General features: G+C 44.9%; 1 protein-coding gene across 1 annotated transcript in view; it reads right to left on the reverse strand.

Annotated features, from left to right (window-relative positions):
- ADAMTS3 (ADAM metallopeptidase with thrombospondin type 1 motif 3) overlaps positions 1 to 18,613 on the reverse strand; it is a 132,416-nt gene that overhangs the window by 80,626 nt on the left and 33,177 nt on the right. The gene's annotated exons all lie outside the window — the stretch shown is intronic.

Consider the following 18,613-nt stretch of genomic DNA (forward strand, 5'->3'; position numbering starts at 1 on the left):
TCTCAAAAAGCCTGGGGCCATTTAAACATTTTGATTTAAGTTTTGGCACTTCTGGGATCACATGGTCCCAGCTAGGGCCCCAAAGACTGCACCACCTCACAAATTAATTTATTAATTAGGTTTACATCCTACCTTTCTTCCAGGAACTGAAAGTACATCCACAGCTGTTCCTCCACCAGTTTTTCCCCTCAGCAGCAGCACTATGAGAAAAAGGGCTGAGAGAAAGTGGCAAGTCCAGAAGTTCCCATGGCTGAGGACAGGCTAGAAAACAGGTTTCTTTGTTCCTAATCCAAGACCTTAATGCAGAGTATTCTGGCACAACATAATCACAACAGTGGAAGAATTGTGTAATGAAATACCATGAGCTTTCAAAGCATGGATGCTACTGTTTCTGAAAGTAAGAACCTACACAACTTTTCCCCAACGTCTGCATCCCCTGGAAAGCATTTCTCCACTTGATTTGTATTCCTCAAATCTAATGATCCTTAGAAAATGTCTAGTTTTAGAAAACTTTTGGTTGGAACTTTAACCTCAGTGTTGACAGGACTCTCCCTATCATTAGACAGAAGATTTGAGCTTTTATGAAGGGGTAACAAATGGTTAGCATTAAAATATATATATATAATTAAAATGTATGCTTATGCTAGAGAAGAAGAGCGATTCTTATGTCTGTAGGTATTATAATATATACCTCACAACCCAAGAAGAGGGTTTTTTCCCCTCAATACATTTGAAATTTATTTCCAGGAACAGGAGACAGAAGAACTGTAGCTCACTGAGTGACTTTAATTTCTATGTGGACCTGAGCCAGTGCAATACTTGTACCTAACCCATAATCTTTGTGATACAAGACTGATCCAGTTTGTGTCCTACTTGATAGAGAGTCAAATGACAATGCAGGATCTTGCTGTGCTCCAGGGTAGGAAAGAAGTTAAAATCTGCCAGGAATTAACATATTATGTTTTAGCAATAATTAACAGCAGTTGGAAGACATGTAACCTGGGCCTTCACTCCCCAAAGGAATAATTAAAGGTAGTGTTTCAAAAATGAAACAATTCTCAATCAAGGTAATTGTTTCTCTTCTAAATCTGTAAGGAGGTTGTAAGAAAACTGCCATCTTGCAGCTCACCAATCATTAATTTATCCTCAAATGGAGAACCTGCTGCTTACTCCTCCAAGTTGAAGTGTTCAAAGCTGTGGTCCAAAAGCATACAAAAACACACATATTAAAAAGACCAACACTTTGAGTGTACGGCTTTAACAGTTAGTACCAACACATGAAACTTAGCCAGACATACAACTGGCAAGCAGGTAGGATTTTAGTACAGGCCTCCTATGATGCAGTTAGAGGATGCAACTTGTACCAATTATAACATCAAGCAATTTTTCAAGAGCAGCCCTATGGAGAGCATGATGCAGTAGTCAAGACAGCATGGAACCAAGCTGTAGATCAGAGCTTCTCAGCCAGGGTTCCATGGCACCCTTGGGTACCACGAGAGGTCACTAGGGGTTCCCTGGGAGATCACAATTTGTTTAGAAAATTATTTCAAATTCGAGCAACTTCACATTAAAGAGGTAAGTTTCATTCTTTATTTTCAGTTTAAGAACACTGTTAATGCATATAGACAGGCCTACCCATGAAACAAATATAATAATTATGTAACTTCTAGCCTATATTTGAGCCTGAATGTGCAGGGGTTCCCTGAGGCCTGCAAATATCTCAAGGGTTCCTCCAGGGTCAGTAGACTGAGAAAGGCTGCTATAGATAATCACGGACAAATCCAACTGGCTCAGGGAAGGTTGCAGCTGGGGCATCAGGCATAATTGGGCAAAAGTGCCCTTCATCACAGCTGCTACCTGCAGATGCATGAAAGCTGAGGATTATTCCAGAGTCATGAAACTGCTTTTCAGAGAAAGCCATCCCAAAGAGGCTGAACCTCAATCTATGAGTCTAGTTTCCTGTTTATCAACAGCACCTCCATCTTGTCTGGATTCAATAGCAGCTTCTTCTGCCTCATCTAACCCATTCTCAGACTTGGACAGGGTTCAAGGGTTTCATTGGAATTAGATGGAAGGAGCTTTTGTGTTACAGAAGCTTTTGTATTACCCCCTTGCAAAACTCTGGATGATCTCCACCGCTAGCTCCATGGCTAGAAAGCTTCTTACATCAGGAGGGTTACATTGGAAGTCATCATTGCCATATTATCAGTTCTTGCCAGGTTCAGACAGTGAGAGGAGAAGAAAAATCAGTGGGTTTCCCTTTCCTTTTGCTCAATTTTTCTTGGCTACTCCAAAGCCCAGGAGAACAACACAAATTATCTCACCATTTCTCCTGCTTGGTTTTGCAACTGAAATCATATTTTGCTTCACTTAATTCTTACAGAACGTCCTCTTCCAACCAGCATTGCAGAGCTCTGTCATCAGAGATGCTTGCCTAGACACAAGCGCGCACACATACTTAAAATATTCTAAGAAGAATTAGGCAATCAGACATCCTTGATAAGGCCAGCCCTTCCTCTCAGCTGGATCATGCTGTGAAATTGGTGATGTATTTCAGTGTGATTTACGCACATCATCAACCTTTTTCAGAATAAGCACAGCAGTGACCTAACCCGTGGGGACTCATTCCCACAGGGACAAACCATGTTCTCACATGAGTCATTTCCCTGTAGATTCCTGGTGCATTCACTCACTGCTTGCTGTGATGCTGTGCTCAAGGGAAATAAGATAATTTCCCCCAGGGTTATCTGTAAACTGGCTTATGAAAGAAGGAGGCCGGGTGGTGGGTTTGCTTTCCTGCAGACAAATTTCCTGAGACAATTGACATACAGATTATGCACAATGCAGGGAATCTATTCCCATGGAAGGATACTTGTGGGAACTATTTCAGGGCAAATAAACAGCTGATGGGTTCTGTCCAACAAATCTTTGTGTAGGAGAGGAATGGAGGACCATGCAAATAAGCATCAGTGTGTTGAAGGAGACTGAGGGACTTCATAATTGATTACTGATAATCTATCCATGGGCTGCCAGAAGAACAAACAAATCAGTTTTAGAAGAAATACAACCAGAATGTTCCCTAGAGGTGAAGATAACTAGGCTTAGACTCTCATACTTTGGGCACATCGTCAGGAAAGACTGATCGCTTGAAAAGGACATCACGTTTGGTAAAGTCGAGGGTGGCGGAAAAGAGGAAGACCTTCAATGCAATGGGTTGATACAATTACTGCAACAATGGATGCAAACATTGGAACAGCCAGGCACATGGCGCAAGACCAAACAGCATTTCATTGTTATACATGGGGTCGCCATGAGTCGTAAACGACTCAACGGCAACTAACAACAACAGCAACAACATTCGTACACCTGCTAATGACTAATTCAAAGGCATCTGTGAGAGGAGGCAAGGGACTAAATATAAATCAGAATGCAAATTCTTCCCCTAACATACTGGTAAGACCTTGCATTGTGATGTCACAATGTACATTTTGGGGTTGTTGTGGTTAGGAATTAAACCTATACACACGACTGTGTGCTGAGGTTTTTGATATGAGAGGGATTCCTAATTGGTTCAGGGTGTCATCCACCACTCTGAAAGTACTCTGCAAAGGTGCCGAAATATATACTATATTTTAGTAGACTCAGACAGTTGCCAGGTGCACAGTTCACAAACATGTTGGTAATGTGCGCATGTGAGGTAGTGTCTGTGTGCTTTAACAAGTGCTCTTAAACATGAATTATCTTATGTGACGAACCTGACTCCATTACTGCACAGCTAGATTGCACGTCTCTCACGTAGCCTCAGAATGCTGTATATTCCCTTATAAGGGCATGACTTGTATTTCCCTATTCTCTTTGTACTCACTCCCCCGCCCTGATAGAACTGCTGAATAAAAGGAGGTGAGGGCGTGGCACGCGGGAGGCAGCACCAGCATCCTCCTGAGATGTAGCGTCTCTCACCACAAAAGAATCCTGTACCTACCGTTGTTTTTTCGACCTCACCCTTGCGAGGGAATCGTTGGCTCATTCCCCCCCAGGGAATCCCATAGACCGAAGGGCGAAGGACTGGTCGCGCGACGCGACAACTGGGGGCTCGTCCGGGATCCCTTCGGTCTCACGGTGTGATCTCTGTCTAGAGGTGCACTGCCTTCACTCTCGTTACTACGCACCTGGAAAAGGCTCTGCAATCATAAGTAATGGGCTCCCCACTCTCCAAAGTTTCGTCAGTTCATAGGGACGAACTTTATGATTTAGTGAAGAAGGCTAACTCTTGTCAAAAGGCTAACGGTACGACCATCTTTCCCATTTCAAAAAAATCGGTGACTCAACTCCTACTGTACATGGAGAGACACTGCCCTGTCTATCCTTCAGAGGGGTCGCTCAAAGCATCCACTTGGGAAAGGATAGGAAAATATTTTCATGATACCCCACGAGCACCCGTGCCTATTCTGACTGCCTGGAAGGCTGTCATGGCGGCCATCAACACTCTTTACCCTCCCCCGTCTTCCCCGGAGACTTGCCCTTCTCCTCCCGACCCAAAAATCCCACCCCCTCTTGCCGCCCATCTCGATGCTGTCTCACCACCACCCCCTCCATACCCAGCCGTTCCTTCTCCCCCTTCAGCTCCAACGCCCGACTCCCCTCAACACCACCCCCTCGGAGGCGCCATCACTGAACTCCTCTCCTTCCCCCTCTCATTGGAAATGGAGAGTCCCTCTGCCTTTCCCATGACCATCGGCCTAGGGGCGGCGGGAGGAAATTTGTATAACAATATTGAACTTAAGGTTTTGAAACAAATCAAAGATGCTGTAACCACCTACGGCTTGCACTCTCCTTTTACTAGGGGAGTTTTAGACTCTTTAGTTACTGCTAACACTGTTATGTTATTGTATGATTGGAAAATGCTTTTTTCTATGCTTATGACCCCGGCGCAATACGTTGTGTGGCAATCTGAATACGACAAAGGGGTGGAAGTAGAAATTAGAAGAGGTCTTCCCGCAGGGGTGACCGCAGATCAATTATTAGGAAAGGGACAATTCGCAACCTTAGTCCAGCAACAGAACTCCCCCCGTCGTAGTTTTGCTATCATTCACATGTGCGCCATGAATGCTCTTAAAAGAGTGGATGATTCCGACTCTCAATCCACCCAAACGTTTCTGAAAATTATGCAAGAACCAAATGAACCATACGCTTCCTTCATAAGTCGCCTTCAGATTGCTTTAGACCGACAAATTGATAATGCCACGGCTAAACAAGAGCTGCTAATGAAACTTGCTTTCTCTAACGCTAATCATGACTGCCAGACCATTCTGCAACCCGCAGTCAATCAACCGGGTGTAAAACTTGCAGACTTCCTGCAACTTTGCAGAATCGTTGGTACCACCTCTCACAAAGTGAGCGCTCTCGCTGCCGCCATTACCACCTCGCTGCCTTCTACTAACCCCTCCCCTCAGCTCCATTCCCCGGAAGCCCTCGCAGTCACTCGTCATGGAAATTGCTTCAATTGTGGGAAGCCGGGCCACTTTAAGAATCAATGCCGTGCACCCGGGGGAGGTGGTGCGCCCCCTTCCACTCAAAGGGGGCCGCCCCCCCTTCCAAACCTAAAACTCCTTGTCCCCGGTGCCGCAAAGGCTACCATTGGGCCTCGCAATGTCGCAACAACTCCTCCCTTCACCAGCCTTCGGGAAACTAGATCGGGGGTTGTCAGCTAACCCCGCCCCAAAGGCTGAATTACCCATCACCAGCTTCCCTGTGGAGTTGGCAGAGGATCTTTTGTATGACGATCCGGGGGCTGTCCTTTCCCTTCCTCTCGTTGTCACGCTGAATAAACCCCTTCCTCCTCTTACCCCTGCTTTGCTCATTCCCAACTCCTCGCTCACGCTTGAGGGAATGGTTGCTGCTCCCTACTTGTATGACTCGTCAGATCTGACACGAATTGCTCTGGCAGGAGTGGGAGATAGGTGCTTTTCCTTAGATAAAGGAACAGTTGTCGCCACGCTCATACTTCTCCCTTCTCCTGATACGCCATCATTGTTTGCCTTGCAGCAACCAGTCCAAACCTCTAAACCCACCCTCCTTGTCACACTAAATGGTCGCTCTTTCGAAGGCTTGATTGACACCGGCGCCGACGTCTCTGTCATTCGTTCCGCTGAATGGCCCTCCTCCTGGCCTCTCGCCGAAGCCTCCTCGGTGCAAGGAGTAGGCGGAGCACAGGCCGCTAAGGTCAGCTCTCATTGGCTTTCTGCTGCGACTGCTCATTCTAATATCACAGCTTATCTAAAGCCTTATATCCTGCCTTTGCACTGCAACCTATGGGGCCGTGACTTGCTTTCACAGTTCCACGCTTTTATTCAACTTCCCTAATGGCTTTGCAGGACCCTTTAGGGTCTCTCTCTCTCTCTCTCAAAACCTCTGTGCCGGTATGGGTTGATCAATGGCCACTCACCAAAGAGAAACTGGACGCCTTACATATCCTGGTCCAGCAGCAGTTAATTGAAGGCCATATCGAAACCTCCACCAGCCCATACAATACTCCGGTATTTGTCATCAAAAAGAAGTCTGGCAAATGGCGCCTCCTACAGGATCTTAGGGCTATCAACACCATCCTTCAGCCCATGGGACCTCTGCAGTGTGGACTTCCCAACCCCAACTTGATTCCGGAAGGGCACGACCTCATTGTAATAGACCTCAAGGATTGTTTTTTTTCCATACCTTTGGCACAAAAGGACAGAATTATTTTTGCATTTACGGTACCGGAGCTCAACAATTCAAAGCCTACTGCTCGGTACCAGTGGAAGGTCCTCCCACAAGGCATGTTGAACTCACCCACAATGTGCCAATTTTTTGTTGATAAAGCATTGCAACCCTATAGATCCCAATTTCCGCATTTTCTTGTGTATCATTATATGGATGACATTTTAGTCGCTGCTGAGGGCCCGAAAGGGACAGTTCAAAAAACTTTTCCTACTCTTTTAGCCACCCTAGCAACGGCAGGGTTACACGTTGCACCAGAAAAGGTCCAGTCTCGTTACCCAATGCAATATCTAGGCCACAAAGTTTTAGCCTCCACGGCTGCCCCACTTCTACCTATGCTCACGCTTCCCCAGCCGACCACTTTGGTCCAATTACAACAATGTCTGGGGGTCATTAACTGGGCCCGCGCATACCTCGCTTTAACTACACCCATGTTATCACCTTTATTCCAAGCGTTAGTGGGTTTGACAAATCCAGCTGACAAGGTGTACCTTACAGAACAACAATTGCATGCCCTACAACAGGTTAATGCCGCCCTTACGACCCAATGGGTGGACCGTGCGCTCACTGACAAACCACCCTCTCTTGCCATTCTTTCAACACATCAATTACTGACTGCCATCATTGTCCAAACGTCTGATAAGAAACATCTACATATTTTAGAATGGCTACACTTGCCACACACACCTAAGACATCCATCATCACCAGAGCAGCACAAATGGCCTCTCTTGTTGAGAAAGGCCGGAAGAGGATTAGAGCCCTAATGGGACTGGATGTTTCCACCCTGTACATTCCCCTTAAGGTTACTCAATGGGAACCCCTCCTACAAAACTCCACTGCATTGCAGGATGCCTTGGAGGACTGGTGTGGCCAGGTGTCATGCCATCTTCCCCCTGATCCTCGATTGCAACTGTTGCGAACAGTACCCTTCACACTAACCTCGCCGTTCGTTCAGCAGCCACTCAAGGAAGCCCTCACTGTTTTTACAGACGGCTCCAAAACCATAGGGGCTTGCATATGGCAAAATAATCGCAAATGGCAAAAACGCCTAACAGCCCCACAAGCATCCGCCCAACAGGCTGAGTTAGCCGCTTTTCTGTTAGCCTTGTCTCTTTTCCCAGAACAGCCTTTGAATGTTATATTAGATAGTATGTATGTCACTCAAATGGCTGTGGCCATGTTTGATGCATATATTTCCCCTGTTACCCCCCCCTCTCTCATGACGCTTTTTTTGCAGCTTCAAACTTTCCTGAAGGACAGAACATCCCCTTTGTTTGTAGCGCATATTAGAAGCCACCAACAGCTACCCGGTTTCCTGTCCGAAGGCAACCACATGGCAGATGAGGCTTGCAAAATTATGGCCTCTTCCCCTCTTCCTCCGCAGCTTTTAGCAGGGGACAGCCATGCTTATTTCCACCAAAATAGAAAGGCCTTGGTGCGCCAATTTGGCATTACATATCAAGAAGCTACCGCCATTCTTCAACAATGTCCAACCTGCAGTTTGCAGGCAAAGTGCATCCCTGAGGGTGTTAATCCCAGGGGTGTCCAAGCTTGTGACACATGGCAAATGGATGTCACTCATTATCCCTCCTTTGCACCTTGGAAGTACATCCATGTATCTGTGGATACTTATTCGGGATTCATCCTGGCAACTTTGCAAAGAGGAGAAGCCACGAAAAACGTAATCAATCATTGTATTCGCACTTTCGTCACATCGGGATGTCCCAAAACCTTGAAAACTGACAATGGCCCTGCTTACGTCAGCACTCCCTTTGCTGAGTTTTGCCGTAAGTGGTCCATTACCCACAGATTCGGTATACCATTCAACAGCCAAGGTCAGGCTATTGTGGAAAGGGCTAACCAGACTCTAAAGAATGCCCTTGATCGGCAAACGGGGAAAAAGGCCTTAGGCCCCCCGAACCTCCCGATGTTACAAAATCTCCTTAATCTCACCTTGTTTACCTTAAATTTCCTTAATCTTACCGGTACCCCCTCTGCTACGGCCGCATCTCGACACTTCTCTAAGCCAGTAGTTCCCTCTTCCCGTCCCCTTGTTTATTTTAGGCAACTGCCCAGCCCTGAGTGGAAAGGCCCTGCGCAACTCGTCACCTGGGGAAAAGGCTACGCTGCTGTGCAACTTCCTGATCGAGTGCTCTGGGTTCCTGCTCGCTGTATCCGGCCATATCATGGGCAGCCTCCTGACAAGCACCTCCTTGATCCTCCTTCTCTGTTATCTCTCTTCCATCTCTGCTCCCCTCACAACGAACCCTAAAACAACCTCTCTCATTCGAACCCATCGTTTACGCTACCCTGCCACCATCGGCCGCAGCTCAGCATCCAACGCCATGGAATGTCTTCAACGCTCTCCCATCAAAAGAAAAGGCACCTTCTGGCGCTGGTTCCGCAACAACACCCTTCTCCAAGATGGCGATTCCTACTCCATCACTTATCACTTCCGCCAAACTACCCTTGCTGTCACCAACGTACAGTTGACCGATCTAGGACAATACCACTGTGAAATAACAAAGTTAATTAAGGGGTTCGCCACCTCATCTCGCCTTACGCTCACCTTGTTTCAACTCTCCCTTCCTGAGCCCGCCCGTTGGCAGGGACGACGCCTGCTGGCATCCGACGCCCAGGAATCGCATCGCCCTTACAGTATCACCTGGACAATCCGCGATGCCTTGGGTCAGGTCCTGAATACCTCCTCCTGTTATAGCCCAATTGCATCTTGTTTCCCTAACCTGTATTTTGACTTTGCAGAAATGCTTCTAGGAGTGACAGCCTACAGGAGGCTGGACGGCACCCCAGAGCCCAGCCACTCCATCGTTAAAAGGTATCCCCTGTACGTGTGCCCAGGACATGACACCCGCCCTGATCACGTGCACGACTGCGGAGGCTTAGCAGATTATTTTTGCAAGTCTTGGTCCTGCGTTTCCACCGGCCACATCGACTGGACCCCTCCATATAAGACTGATTACATCACTCTCACTCGGTTGAGAGAGGACATTAGGTGCACCGCAACCAGAAAGGGTGCGGCAGGACAGGGGGGTTGGAATAGATGTAATCCGGTTATTGTACAATTCACTGCTGCAGGGAAAGCTCAGGGGAATGCCTGGGACTCAGGTGTAAAATGGGGAGGTCGTATGTATGCCAGATGGCCCGGGTTTCATCATGGCAACATATTCTACATTCAACGACAGGTCACTCTCCCTCAGTCCCCACCTGTTGGGCCCAATGCCGACGACATTCACTCCACCTTTCTTAAACCCCTCAACAAACAAATAAACCCCCTCGTCTCTCTTCTTAACTCCTCCTTTTCCCTCGTTCACACCGCTTCTAACACATCTCGATGTTGGCTTTGCTTGTCTTCCTCTCCACCATTTTATGAAGCAGTCGGTTCTCCTGACCCTATCCGAAACTCTACCTCAGCCTCCTCCTGCCGCTGGCAAAACACCACATTGACTATCACCTCTATAATAGGGCAGGGCTGCTGCCTTGGCCGTGTTCCTGCTAACTATACTCAATATTGCCTTAATTCTTCTCATGATCACTGTGCCCTCTATCTTCCAAAAAATCGCTTGAACATCAACGGTTACACCGGCCATGGTGGCTACGGTGTACTCTACACTGCCTCTGGTAATATCTCTGCCCGATTGACAGGGCAATACTTCATCCCTGGGAACAACTCTGTTTGGGCATGTTCTTCTGGCCTCACCGCATGTGTATATGGCGATACCTTGTTACGAACTAACGCCTTTTGTATTCAGGTGCTCCTACTCCCCAAAATCTCCATCTATTCCCCTGACGAACTTATCTCCATCCTAGAGCCCCCTCATTACCCCCTCAAGGCCAAGCGCGAAGTAGTGACTGCTGTAACTTTATCAGTCCTACTGGGCTTAGGTGCGGCCGGAGCCGCCACCGGTGTGTCAGCCCTTGTTGTCAATGATCAGAACCTGCGTCACCTTAGTGCTACCATTGACGCTGACCTTCGCGCTATCGAACAATCTATTGTGGCGCTACAAGATTCCCTTACCTCTCTATCCGAAGTGGTTTTGCAAAATCGTAGGGGTCTCGACCTTCTGTTCCTCAAACAAGGGGGACTGTGTGTTGCTCTAAAGGAAGACTGCTGTTTTTATGCCGACAACTCAGGAGTAGTATTGGACTCTATGAAAGAGCTAGATTCCCGTTTAAAAACAAGGGAATCGGAGCGCCAACAATCCATGTCATGGTATCAAAATATGTTTAGCATTTCTCCGTGGCTAACCACACTGCTGTCCACTCTGTTGGGGCCCCTCCTTTTACTGATTCTCGTATGCACCATCGGCCCCTGTGTGCTGGGTCGCGTTCTCCGCTTCTTAAAGCAGAGACTTCATACATTGGACTCAGAGGTATCCGAGACAAAGATTGCTGTTCAACACCTGGTCACTGCTGTAGGTATGGAGAAAACACCACTCTTGGGATGGTCCTCTGATAGTGAATCGGAAATGGACAAGGACCCCCAGTCACACTACCCCCCGGAAGAGGAAGCTGGGATGGGTCTCCTTGGACTGAAGAGTCCCTGGCTCCCCGACTCAGACCCTCTGGGGGGAGGACTAAATTAAATAAAAAAGGTAGAAATGTGACGAACCTGACTCCATTACTGCACAGCTAGATTGCACGTCTCTCACGTAGCCTCAGAATGCTGTATATTCCCTTATAAGGGCATGACTTGTATTTCCCTATTCTCTTTGTACTCACTCCCCCGCCCTGATAGAACTGCTGAATAAAAGGAGGTGAGGGCGTGGCACGCGGGAGGCAGCACCAGCATCCTCCTGAGATGTAGCGTCTCTCACCACAAAAGAATCCTGTACCTACCGTTGTTTTTTCGACCTCACCCTTGCGAGGGAATCGTTGGCTCATTCCCCCCCAGGGAATCCCATAGACCGAAGGGCGAAGGACTGGTCGCGCGACGCGACAATCTTATCCACCAAAGTATTTATATCATGGATAGGGATTGGTGCCTGAATACTCACTTTCACGAAACACTGCATTCTTGAACATGATGCACCATCTCTGAAAAATGTATTCCCTCCACCAAAGTCCTCACCAGATAACTTTGCACCAAAAGGAAAAGCTAAAACAACAGAACCCTGGATTTATTGGGGAATTTTAATAAGCGAGCCCTTTGTGGTTCAATAACATGCAATGATAAAGAGACTTGAACATCATTATGATGTTATGAGCTACTCCAGTAGCAGAGTATACACCCAGAAGGGTCTTCTTTCTTGGTGAGATTGTAGATGAGGGATCATACCAAGCATCATCCAGTGGAGAAGAAAATGGTAATTAATCCAGTACTCTGCCGATAAAAGTAAAAGGGTATTCAAAACCAGGACAATATCAACTTGGAAGATGTGTCTGTCCCATGTCAGAAGGTGTCCCACCAGCTACCAGGAACAAGCAGAGGGAAAGCCATGTAATGCTGATGCTGATGCTGTGGCTGGATTAAAGCCTAAAGGCTGTTCAGCTGCCAGTGTGGCTGGAGGTGAAAGCAAAGTTGGTTGCTGCAAAAGTATGTATAGTATGGGTATATGGAATGTTAGAACTAAGAACCAAGACAAACTTGATGTTATCAAAGCAAAGAGTAAGAGATAATTCACAGTTCCCAAACCTACACGTGAAACTTCTGGATCATGAGACTCAGAAACAAATCCTTCTCCCTGCCAGCTAAGGTTTCTACTCCCTCTGAGGCTTTTTCAGTGGGATCAATGTTTTCCTCTTCCATCAGCAATGGCAAAGCAGCAATCTTAAACAAGATTATTGGAAGAGAAGATCTTTCCCTCCCCTGTCCCCCAGCACTTCTGCAAAAGAATATAGTCTCTTCTTCTCAGCAGGGAAGTGGCAATTTATTTCCAACGGCCCAGCAGAAGGTGAAAAGGTCAGGGGGAAAAAAAAGACTTGGAGTTCCTTGAACTATCAGCTCCTGCATATAATTCATTTGTAACCCAATATCCTTTCTTCTTTCAACTTTGTGATGCAGTTTTCAAAGCAGAAAATATCCTCCCTAATACTGTATATACATTTGTGCAAAGTATGCACAAAAGATAATGCAAAGATATCATATTAGGAAAGTCAAAATGTGTATGTACCTATTGCCTAAAACCTTAGGGCAGGTATACTCCTCAGACAAGCTCTTGGTAGGTTGGATGAAAAGGTGCAGTGGACTTATATCTTCCCCTCTTCCTCCCCATCCTCCTTCTCCCACGCATGAGTGAGGGACCAGTGGCACATGTCTGCCCCTGTGCTGTAGCTAGCTTAAGTAGGAGAAGGAGAACTCGGAAGCCAATGTAGAAAAAGGATAGAATGCATTTAAGCTTGGAAAAATGAGGACCTGAGTGAAAGATGACTTCCCCAATCTCCTTCTAAACTCATTCACAATGAAGAAGAATGTTTCTCTCCGGTTTAGCAACAAATGAAATTAAATCTATACAGACAATAAATTCCTGGAGAACTTCAGCAATCATTTGGGCTATTATGTTAATATTGTCTTACAGACATAATACATGGATAAGGAACATGATGTCCATGGGCAGCATTGTGCCCAGAATTTCCTTGGCATTCATCAAGCTTCTCTATTCCATTTGAAGGCCTAAAACTATTTTTAAAGTTTATCTAATAAAGCTTATGAAATGCTGGAAAGCTGTAAACTGAAGCGCCACCCTCCCACATTGTCTGTTTCCAAGAGCCCAGAATGAAGTCTAGAAAATAATGCCATGGGCTTTAAATCCTATGGTTTGTCTGAAGTCTCATTCGGCTCAAGGGTGGGGGGAGATAAAGCTGAACTGGGAACAGGAAAGAGAAGGTGTTGACGGCAACCTTACTGGTTTGTCATCTGATATACAGGCATTTGGGGATCCACAACACCTTTCGTGGCACCCATTTTGTGAAGCCATCGCTGGTGAGATCTTCAAAAGTTTCCAAACAAAGCAAAATTGAAAAAGACTTTCTCCCGAGGTTTCCAAAACTACAGAAAACTGATTTTTATCAAAGATACCAAAAGAAGCATTGTGTTGGAATAAAACTGCAGGAATGACCGCCCAGAAGTTTGGAGGAGGTTAATTTTTGCCTCTTGAATGAAATATTGTAAAACTCGAAAGATGCACAGAAGCTGTGCTATAAGTAGAAAGGGACATGCAAAGCTCAGCTGAAATTATTCGTATTATTTTTAAACCAAATACTTGGACAAGATTCCAATCTATGGAGACTTGAGGGAAAAGGCCTTAACTTTACTTTCTGTTGGCAACAGCAAATGAGCTTCAGCTATATGCAAATATTTGCATCTGGAAAAATTATAGTGAAAACCCACAAAATGCTACCCAGATCGTGGAAACCATGGCTCTTCTTTCTGGCACCAGATTAGTTCTTGCCCATAAATCTCTGGCTATTGGAAAAAGAAACAAAAAGTGCCCATAATATCCTAGAGCTCTGAGAACATTGGGGTGGGGGTGGGGAATCTTGCTTTGCACATGCTACAAGGATTACTTTCCTGATTATCACAGAGAGCAGGAGGGAGTTAAGTTTTATATTTTGCATTGTTTGGAATTTTGCAGTGCAGGCTCCAGCTCAAAAAAAAAAATGTAGAAAAAAATTGGGATGTATTTTAGGAAACTATTAATTTTGAAGCACATTGTTTGAGAGGAAAGCCATCTAAGGTACACATATACATACAGATATACATACCTTATACACATATGATGTACTTACTGTAAATGCTGTATAAATACAGTTTTTGCATATTGTTTTAAACTGCAGATTACTGCAGAAAGGGGGCAGTCCTACGAATGTACACTACAAAAACACTGTGAAAATGGTTTGCAGGACCTACTGCCAGCACAACAGTTTTCCACTATGTATTTTTTTCAAGCGAGAAACCATAGCAGCTTCTTTCGTTCAATCTTCTGCAAAGCATGACAGTGCTGGTTTAATGAATAGCAGAGGTGCTGCACTCTCATGTGAGTCAACAGCCTCCTTCCAAATCACTTTTGAAGTCTGTGCAGCCGGGGCATCCTCAGGGGGGAGGTCAAAAAAGTCAGGGCAATGGCTGGAACCAGACCATCAAAGCCCCACCTCTTTTACATGCTTTCTTCATGTTCAGACTTCAGTTGTTGTGTTTCCCCTTCTTCAGCAGGTTGGCAAGTTCTACCAGCTGATGTTGCCAAATGTGGTTGTAAGAGGATTCAGTGAACACATTTATAAACAGATAACCATTCACCCTCCTCCCCAAATCTGCAGCCACATGTTCCCAAAGGTGAATGAAACTGACCATGATGTATCCCATTTCAGCGCTGCATACACAGTAGAAATGCAGCAGCAATTTTAATATCTACTGAAGTCACTGAACCCCAAGAATCTTTTAATATACAGCGTAGAGGAAGAAATGCCTGAGAACAAGATCTGGTGGAATGATACACCATTCCTGCTAAAAACAATCTTTCTGTCTTCTTCCTTTTCCCTGCCTCATCTAACCCATTCTCAGACTTGGACAGGGTTCAAGGGTTTCATTGGAATTAGATGGAAGGAGCTTTTGTGTTACAGAAGCTTTTGTATTACCCCCTTGCAAAACTCTGGATGATCTCCACCGCTAGCTCCATGGCTAGAAAGCTTCTTACATCAGGAGGGTTACATTGGAAGTCATCATTGCCATATTATCAGTTCTTGCCAGGTTCAGACAGTGAGAGGAGAAGAAAAATCAGTGGGTTTCCCTTTCCTTTTGCTCAATTTTTCTTGGCTACTCCAAAGCCCAGGAGAACAACACAAATTATCTCACCATTTCTCCTGCTTGGTTTTGCAACTGAAATCATATTTTGCTTCACTTAATTCTTACAGAACGTCCTCTTCCAACCAGCATTGCAGAGCTCTGTCATCAGAGATGCTTGCCTAGACATAATCCTCTCCAATACACCCTTACGAAATCTGGCAAGGTATAAGTTATGCCTGATGCGTGGAATCATGTATCATCCAGAGCATTTTACTCCAGTCCAATACTTATTTCTTTAATATGACATTTAAAGTGATTTTGGGACCTTCAGTGATTAAGCAACTGATTGACTCACTCTTATGAGAATCAAGCCTGGGAGTAGACTTCCACTAAATCTGGAGTGCCTGTAGAATTTGGATGCCTGCTTCATAACTGAAGCAGACTTTTTATAATCTTTGCTCTACAAACTACCACAAGCAGACTTATATGAAGAATATGATTCCCACAGACAGTGGATCAGCAGAGTGTGAGAAAAGCAGAGTCTCTTACACACTTGGGAACATTGGTGAAACCTAGCAGTTAACAGCAACTAACCATATAGCAACTAACCATCTCTGAAAACCACTTTCTTACCCAACGGTACCAGGTGGAGCAGGGATCCAGCCCAAAGGGGGTAGAGCTTATGATGGCCTTGTCTACCTCCTGAGAGTCCAGAAACTCAAAAAAATCACAGCAGCACAATATTAAGATGTCCTCTGGTTCTACCAATACGGTGTCCAACTAAAAGCAAATTTAAGCAATTTTATAAGCAAAATATATAGCAAATATATCAACACTTGAAAAATGCAAGCAATTTTTATTGGTTCACCATGTCCACCGAGAGAGAAACGGAGACCTTGCTAGGACATTCTGCTAACAACTGCCCAATACTTTCTCAGTTGTACCTGTAAATGACTAATGCACAAACCAAACAAAAATGTGGAAAATGTGGAAAAAAGCTGAGTTCTTCAGCCAAAGATGCATGCCGACCCATTAGCAGATGTTCACACCAACTGTGCAAGCACTGAATAAATGGGCATGCCAGGATACCGCAGAACAACCTTTTCTTGCCTGTTCCCTAACTCAGTTAAGCCAACAACTCTCCCATTGCACTATGAAATGTTTAGGACTCGGAAGCTTGAATTCTTAGGACTTCTTTAAGAAATAATAATCTGAATTTAACTATATTTTGCCTTCTTTACTGTTTAGGTTGATGGATAACATCTGTCAGTTCATCATTAAACTAACTTGTCATTCATTTAATTAAAAATATAAAATATCTCCAGGGCTGTTATTTAAGCACTGATTTCATAAAAAATAAACTGAATGGCACAACTGGGAATGTGGGGTGGGTGGATCCCCAAAATAACATGGGCTAGTAACTCTGCTTCTAAGTTCCATAAATGAATTAAGATTCAAATCCATGTGAAGGTACGGATGAGCCTAGGCATGCTGGTTGTCTGGAATCATCCAATTACATTTATTCAACATTCTGTGGCTTCGGAGAATGAGCTGACCTAGGGTGACCTTTGGGAGAAGCTTGGCTTGGCTCCCACTCCAGCCAGACACAACTTTCTTGGGTTCTCCAGCCAGACTAAATCTGTTCAGATGTCTGGGGCATGTGTTTGTCTGTCTGTGTGTGTGTGAGAAAGAGGGGAGAAAGAGATTTTCTGGCAAACCAGAAGATGTTCACAAACACATCAGGAAGACATTCTCAGGATAAAAATTGGCCTGCCAACACAGCTTGATTGCCTGCCTCAGTTTCTTTGGAGCTGTTCCCTATTTATTTATGAAACAGGACTACCCAGTACTTTGGCTCTTGAAGAAAATTTCCTCAAGGATTCCTGTTCCTTTACGTGCAGCACTGGGTAGATGGTTTTTCTTCAGACAATGTTCCTTTTTTGGGTCTTCCTTGCCAGGTTGAATGGGGACAAGGTTTTGACTGATCATGGCTGGGAAGAGTGATTTGTAACAGTTCTTCCCAATGATCCTTCTAACCATGTGGTTATAGAAGGAACAGTCATTCTGCCTCTCTCTTCGAGGGCTTATCATCATACTGCATGTTTCTGATCCACTCTCAGCTCACTAATTAGACGATGAGGAAAGAGTAAGAATGGAGCAAGCAAAGTCAGCGCAGCAAAACTTTACAACTGGCATTTAAAAATAATTCTCAATGCTTTGTCCTGAACTTCACCAAATGAATTTATCTAGCTGATTCAGATAAAGGTAGTGGGACCGTGCATGCTTTGAAAAATATTTGGAAAAAATTATTTGGATGTTGCTGAAGCAAGAGTCCAGCATATTGCTACTTCAGAGACCAGGAAAAGAAGTTGCAGCTGCTTTCATGGATAGCTGAAAGGTGCCTGGCTGAAGCTCCTTCAGGGTCCCAAATGTGTTCTTTAATTATTTAAAGTTGTGCAGAGATTTAAAATTTATTTATATTTCTGAGGGAGCTATGTTGCCAGAAATGATTGCTGAAGCTGATTCAAATGCATCAGCAAAAGCTGTAAAGGCAGCCACACCTGTAACAAAACATGATGACATCCCAACAATGACATGTCATTTCTTCCCCATCTCCTCAAGAAAACCCAGGGTAGTCCAAGTAGCTGAACAAACATCATTGAGGAAAAGCAGCACTATCAGCTGGAAACTGCTTTAAGAGTGATTTAAAACCAACTCTTTAAAACAGCAGCATCTTTTTTCAGGTTCATGCATACAAAAAATGAAAGAAAGAAAAGAAAAAGAAAAAAAAGACACAGATGATTTCATTAGTAGCAGAGAGTGCCACATGAGGTCTAAAGTATCTCTCTGTTCTTGATTTCACATTCTTACTTTACTTATATCTTTAACCTTCTCCAAGTTAAGTTTCTTATTCAACATCAGTTTGATTGGGTTAACAGTGAATGCAACCCAAGTTTTCTATTGCTAAAAGTTCTGTGGCAGTGTATTTTACAATGACAGAAGCTTCAAACTTACCTAGGTCTGACTTACTAAGATAGGGAGTTTGGACTGAGAAATACGAGGGAAATTATTAAGAACTAGTCAAAAGATGCCTCCCTCAAGGTAACAGTGAAGTGGTT

This window comes from Candoia aspera, chromosome 8 (genome assembly GCF_035149785.1).
Source record: "Candoia aspera isolate rCanAsp1 chromosome 8, rCanAsp1.hap2, whole genome shotgun sequence".
Lineage (NCBI taxonomy): Eukaryota > Metazoa > Chordata > Lepidosauria > Squamata > Boidae > Candoia > Candoia aspera.